This window comes from Nycticebus coucang, chromosome 16, assembly GCF_027406575.1.
Source record: "Nycticebus coucang isolate mNycCou1 chromosome 16, mNycCou1.pri, whole genome shotgun sequence".
Lineage (NCBI taxonomy): Eukaryota > Metazoa > Chordata > Mammalia > Primates > Lorisidae > Nycticebus > Nycticebus coucang.
Window position 1 is genome coordinate 56,085,038 of NC_069795.1, and position 5,966 is coordinate 56,091,003.

The window sequence follows — 5,966 nt, forward strand, 5'->3', positions numbered from 1 at the left end:
TTAGTGCCCTTATAAGCCCAAGGGAGCTCTTCTTCCCTTTCTACCATGTAGACACAAGATGAAGGCGCCACTCTGTGAACCAGGAAGTGGGCCCTCACCAGACACCCAATCTGCTGGCATCTTTATCTTGGACTTCCTGGCCTCCAGCATGGTGAGAAATAAATTCATGTTGTTTATATGCCACACAGTCTAGAACATATTGTTATAGCAGGTCCAAAATGGCCTAAGGCAAAGAAAAGCCCATTTATTTTATGAGATTTCATTTCTTCTGTGGAAAAAAAGTTGTCTTCTATGGAAAAATTTATAAAAAAAAAAACTAGTTGGGCAGTTGCAGCAGCCTCAGAATCCCCACTTCTTGGACCACATTGCTCAGGGCCGCCTTGTATAAGATCAGGACTCAATCTCACAATCCCCACAACGCACTCTGCTGGTCACTCCCAGTGGAGTGAATATATGTGAAGAAACTTTTTTTTGCCATCAGTAGATTCAGAAAACTAATTGCATGTGTTTAAGGAGGAAGAAACCACTGTGATCTGGAATGAACCAGCTTCAGGAAGGAGGTAAATGTTGAAATGAGCTTTGAAATGGGAATAAGAACTTCCTACATTAATTCTGAAACTTTAAAACTTTGTTTTTAGCCCAGATAAAATTATCTGCTTACTCTGGCTTTCCTTTAGTTAGTATTCAGGAGAAAGAAAGGTTAAGGGACAAATACGGAAATAGATACACTACCATCCATAACTATAATCAGGTTGAACAGAATTACTAAATATAGTAATTCATACATCAAAGAACTCGTGAGAACTACTGAATAAGCACCTTTAGTGTGACCTGAGTTTCTTTAGGCAGGCCTTCCCAGCGCGTGGGGACTTGTAGGTTGTATTAATGGTCACGTCTCAAATTTCCTGCAGAGGAGACAGATTCAGTCCCACAGAAAATCACCCTCAGATTCTCTGCCCAATATCCAATGTTGGAAAGGGTATTTCCAACATTTTCATAAACTATCTTATCACTCTCAGGCTAGGGCCCAATTTGCAAAGTCAAACCCTGAGAGAAGTCAGTGAAAGTGCTGATGCTCAAGTTGATCCTGCTGTTTCTCACGGTTCCCAAACTGCAAACACTCAAGATGCCCACATAGCATGGCCTCCTCTGTAACTCCCTCTGAGCTGAAGATCCTCTATATTTCAAGAAGTAAGAAGAATGTCTCTCTCCCTACTACGAACCAACAATTATCACTGTAGAATGAAGACAGAGTTGTCTCTCTGCTTGCTGCTCCTTGTATCCTGAAGTTACTTAAGAAAATAATTTATTCACCTTCTGTTTGGAGCACATTGCTGGAAGTCCATTCTCCATGCATCTCTCACTTTTCTGCATGTCTTATGAGCAAAGGCCCTGGTTACCTTTGTTCTGAATCATCTTTTAAAGGATGTTTGTATGTACGGCCAGCAGCCTTGGAAAATATTGTGTCTTCCTCTGAAGCAAATGATAGATTTGTTTACTGTCCTCTGTGGTAAAAGCCAGACAGGCTTTCTTGCTATTATAAAAGATTTAGATTCCCTAAGTTTAGGGTTCTTCTCCTGTAACAAACTCCACTGACACGCAGGCTTCACCCATCCCTTTTTGCATCTCCCTGGGGGAACTGGAGCAAGGGTAATCAGTTCAAAACTCTGGCTACTGTGCCATGACTAATAATGTCCTTTGTCTCTGACCCAGAAGTCTCATTTCTTCTGCCAGCATCTATGAAACTGAGACAAATTAAGTTGTTAGCTTGCAAGTAGGGTAAGATCTCAGATGCTTCACCGTTGTTGACACTCCTCTCACTGCAAAATTCAGACAGAAATCCTTGGGCAAAAATCCCTGTTTAAGACGGACGCTGTGCTATCTTTGGTTACTCTTCCTAGGGAGCCCCCAACTAGCCAGAACAGAGTGCAGGTGCTGGGGCCTGGTCATTTGTACTCAGTAAAGGACTTGATCTCACAGACAATCTTTGGTCCAAAGCTCCTTGTTGGATTGGCTGAGGCTTTGCAAATCTGTAGGCTTTCCCTGTCCAGTGCAATTCCTCTGCCTTTTATCTTTCACATGGGTTACCCCAATAAATTGCTTGTATTTCCAACTCTGTCTCAGTGTCCACTACCCACAGAACCCAACTGATACGCTTGTCTACAGGCACAGATACCAAAACAAAATTATCTTCTTCCTCTGAAAGCACCCATTTGAAACAATTCATATACATTAACATGTCACAGGCAAGTTCTCCCAACATTCCAAGACATGTTAAATCCCAGTTTAGGCCCCAACTAAAAATTCCATTGAACAAAATAGGCACAATATAGCTTTGTGTACTAAAAATCATTGTTAGGATATATTAAATTCATGAAACTCTCTTCTAAGATTAACATTTATAATACATTTATATAAGATCCAAAAACTAGCCTTAAATATAGGTATTTATAGTAAATTAATATGTCCTATATTTTAAATATAAGATGCCATTAATTGAAGCATGGCCTAAGTATTTTTAAGAAAACAAAAGATGATCAATTAACCTATGACGCAATGCTAAAATGCCATCTACTGTAAAACAAAGTTAAAACTCAGAGATATTAAAATGTGAAAAAAATGTGCATCTTAGATTCATTTAAATGGAGTATTAGATGATCTTGGAGTTTTTCTGGACTCAGATTATTTGTACATTTCCAAAACTTAAGTGCATATTACTATAGGAAAAGTCTCAAATTCCAGAATGATTTTGCTTATCATATGGCAATTCATGAACAGGAATATTTAATTTAATTAATAACCAAATACTCAACAACAATCAAGTAATTTTTTTAAAGTTTCAAGTTTAGTAAGCATATAAAAGTCGGTTTACACTATAAAGTAGTATATATAGAATGCGTAACATTTCTTTTTTTGAAAATTTTGGTAATGTAAAAAATTAAATCAACCTTCTGACTCATAGGGTATGCCATTTCTAATATTGGAATTGGACTAGAATTAAGATATCATTGAGTATCATCCCCTTATTTTTCTGAAGAACACCATGAAGCCCAGGAGGAGAGGTGTATTTCCTTACAGGCGGTTAATGATAGAGCAGAACCTTCCATGATGAACCCAGGGCTCTCTCGCTACCTCACCATGCCAGGCTCCAGACCTTCATGCTCACCTTGAACAAGACCTTCTAAGGCTGCTCAGAGAAAGAGCATCTTCATCCCTTCCCACAGACATGAATGGTCTCTTCATTGTCATAGTAATATCAAAGCAAACAAATAGCAGAGGCCTAGATTTGAAAAAAAAAAAAAAAAAACAGACAGAATACCTTTATGTTATTTATTTATTTTTTTATTTACTTATTTGTTTATTCTTCCTTAACCATGACCTGGTTGGAGATGGTTTGGATTTGCCATCTCCATGAAAGAGATGACACTGTTAGAGTTAGGGAATTTGTGGACAGAGTATATACAACAGCCTTCCTTTCTGCACAGCAGGTTCTTAGGATGACCCAACCATGATGGAGCCATTGTGAGGTCGGAGAGATGATGAGGAATCTCAGAGCCAACTCTAATTCTCATCTTCCACCCAGAAACTCATGGTTCCTGAACTCTTGAAAACAGAAAATTTGGCTCTTCCACAGGGGTATGAAACAAAGAAGTTTGGTGAACACTTGCATTATCTTCAGGATGAATAGAAAAGAAAATGTCAAGGCTGTCTTTAAACATTTCTTCTGCCCTCATTTTGTACTCAGTTCAGTCTGATCTGGCAACAAGAGGCATCTTTCAGCCTCTCACTCTCCCCTCTGTGAACTGGGGTCACTTAATCCCACAGGTTGGTGGGGATGCCACCAAGAGAGGGACCCAGCCGACAGCCAACTTCTGAGTCTCCCTCTTTCTGAGAGCAATATTAACATTTTTAAAAGGAAATTCCATCACAAAGAAACATCGAGAACTAGATATTATAGAATCAAAATGGCCTTGATCAAATTAAAAAGAAAAATTTACAGAACAGATAGAAATGAAAAGGATGAGCACCAAGATCTCCGATAAAAGACTGATTTCTTTTTCCCAGCTTTCCAGTTCCTCTAAGTGGACATCAAAATGCTGGGTAACTGAGCTCACTGAGCCGTAGAGAGCATTCCTTTCATGACACAGCATCTAGCACTGACATAAAGGCATTTATTAAACATTTATCAAGTGCCTATGAGGAAACAGGTACTCAGCTATTTCTCATATACATTTTCTCATTTAAAGTAATGCCCTCAGCAGCTTTGTGAAGTAGTCATTCCTATACCACAGATAAGGGAACGAGGGCACAGAAAATTGTAACAAACTGATTGAAATGCCCACACCTGGTAATTTCAGGCTACTACTCATCATGTTCTCTTACAAAAGCAGGTCAGTGTGGTTTTTCTCATGCTTAGTGGTAGAAAGAAAAACATATATATGTGTGTATAGTCCTGTCTAAATTATAAACCCTGTGCCTAAAATAAAAATTTCAAATTCATAGGCTTCCCACCAAATGTAGTCCACTCTGAACAGGATTTACTCTGGGTTTTTCCAAAGCCAAAGGCTAAGTAGTGTCATCTGGATTTGTAATGACTACAAATCAGTCTGTTCACTATAGGTATGAGAAGCTCCACAAGCACTTGGAGGCAGAAATGCTGTTTTCCTCCCCCCAATTTCTACAATAATTAAAATAGGCTACAGATCGGAGATCAAAATATCACTGTGTGATGGATATGGTGTAGAAATGTGACAACCATCGCCTTCCTAATAGCCAATGTTAGAGTTTGATTGAGTTTCCAAGATTCCGCCCCAGCCTGAACTTTGTCCTGCAGAGTCTGCTGCTGTCGTCCAGCTGATGGCGCAGGGGATGGGGGGCTGTTGCTAACCAGGCAAATCCCAAAGACAAAGGAAAAGAGATGAACTCTGCGTTCTCAGTTCCTTGGCCCAACCTCAGCACTCCTCCAACTCCTCCTCTGGAGGAGGCTTGAATGATATGTTCATTCCTGTCCCTCCTTGTGAAGCCGCAAAGTCTCAGAAAGGAAATATCACCACCTCACACATGTATACATTCCATGGGACCAGACTTCAATGGCTCCATTCTCTTCTTTTAGACCCATTAGGCCTCCGATCTTCACTGCATGATCATTTATTTGTAAGAGTAGGGAACAAGAAGTAAAATAACATAATAAAATGACATTGTCCTGCTGGGGGTAAAGTCAAGATTTCAAAAAGGAGAACAGCATTGTCACTTGTATTCTATGTATAACACAGACAAATACATGTATAGCTAGGCAAATTATGTACTTAGAAAGGAAAAAGGAAATGCCTAGCTGTGACTCAAGAGTAAATGAATTAAAAGCCAGTGGTTTTATTTACATCTCAGAATAAAGGAAAGCCACAGTGATGACTCAGCAGGCACACAGCTCACATGTGCCCAGGTGCGGAGAAGAAGGAGCAGGCCAGAAAGTGTGTGGGAGGGGTGAGGTAGGCTCTGTGTTTGATTACACCAGCCCCTCTTAAAATGTTCGTGGAAAAAGAGAGGGGAAAAGTCACAATTTAAAACAGCTCAATTGTCCCACAAAGCTCTGTTTGAGAACTTAATTGTCAAATGTTGTATATGCACAAATTTGCATATCATTTCCGCGGGTGGTTAGACCTCTCACATGCCCCCATCCTCAAAACTGTTTATGGACACCGTAAATTATAACCCAGGTTAAACTTCTGACAGTAAGAGAATGAGGACCAAGGATTACTCAGACTCCAGGAGCCCTCTTCCCTCCCTGCTCTGGGAAATTAGGCTCAGTGCTTAGGTGACAACTGGAGGCTGGAGGACCCACAGTGAAACTGTCAGCTCCTCAGCTGCTATGAGGACTTAGGTCTAGAGGTTAATTTCTCAGATTTGAAGTCACCACTACCAAGCCAAAGTCCGAAAGGCCATCAGAATTTCATAAGCAAATATGAACA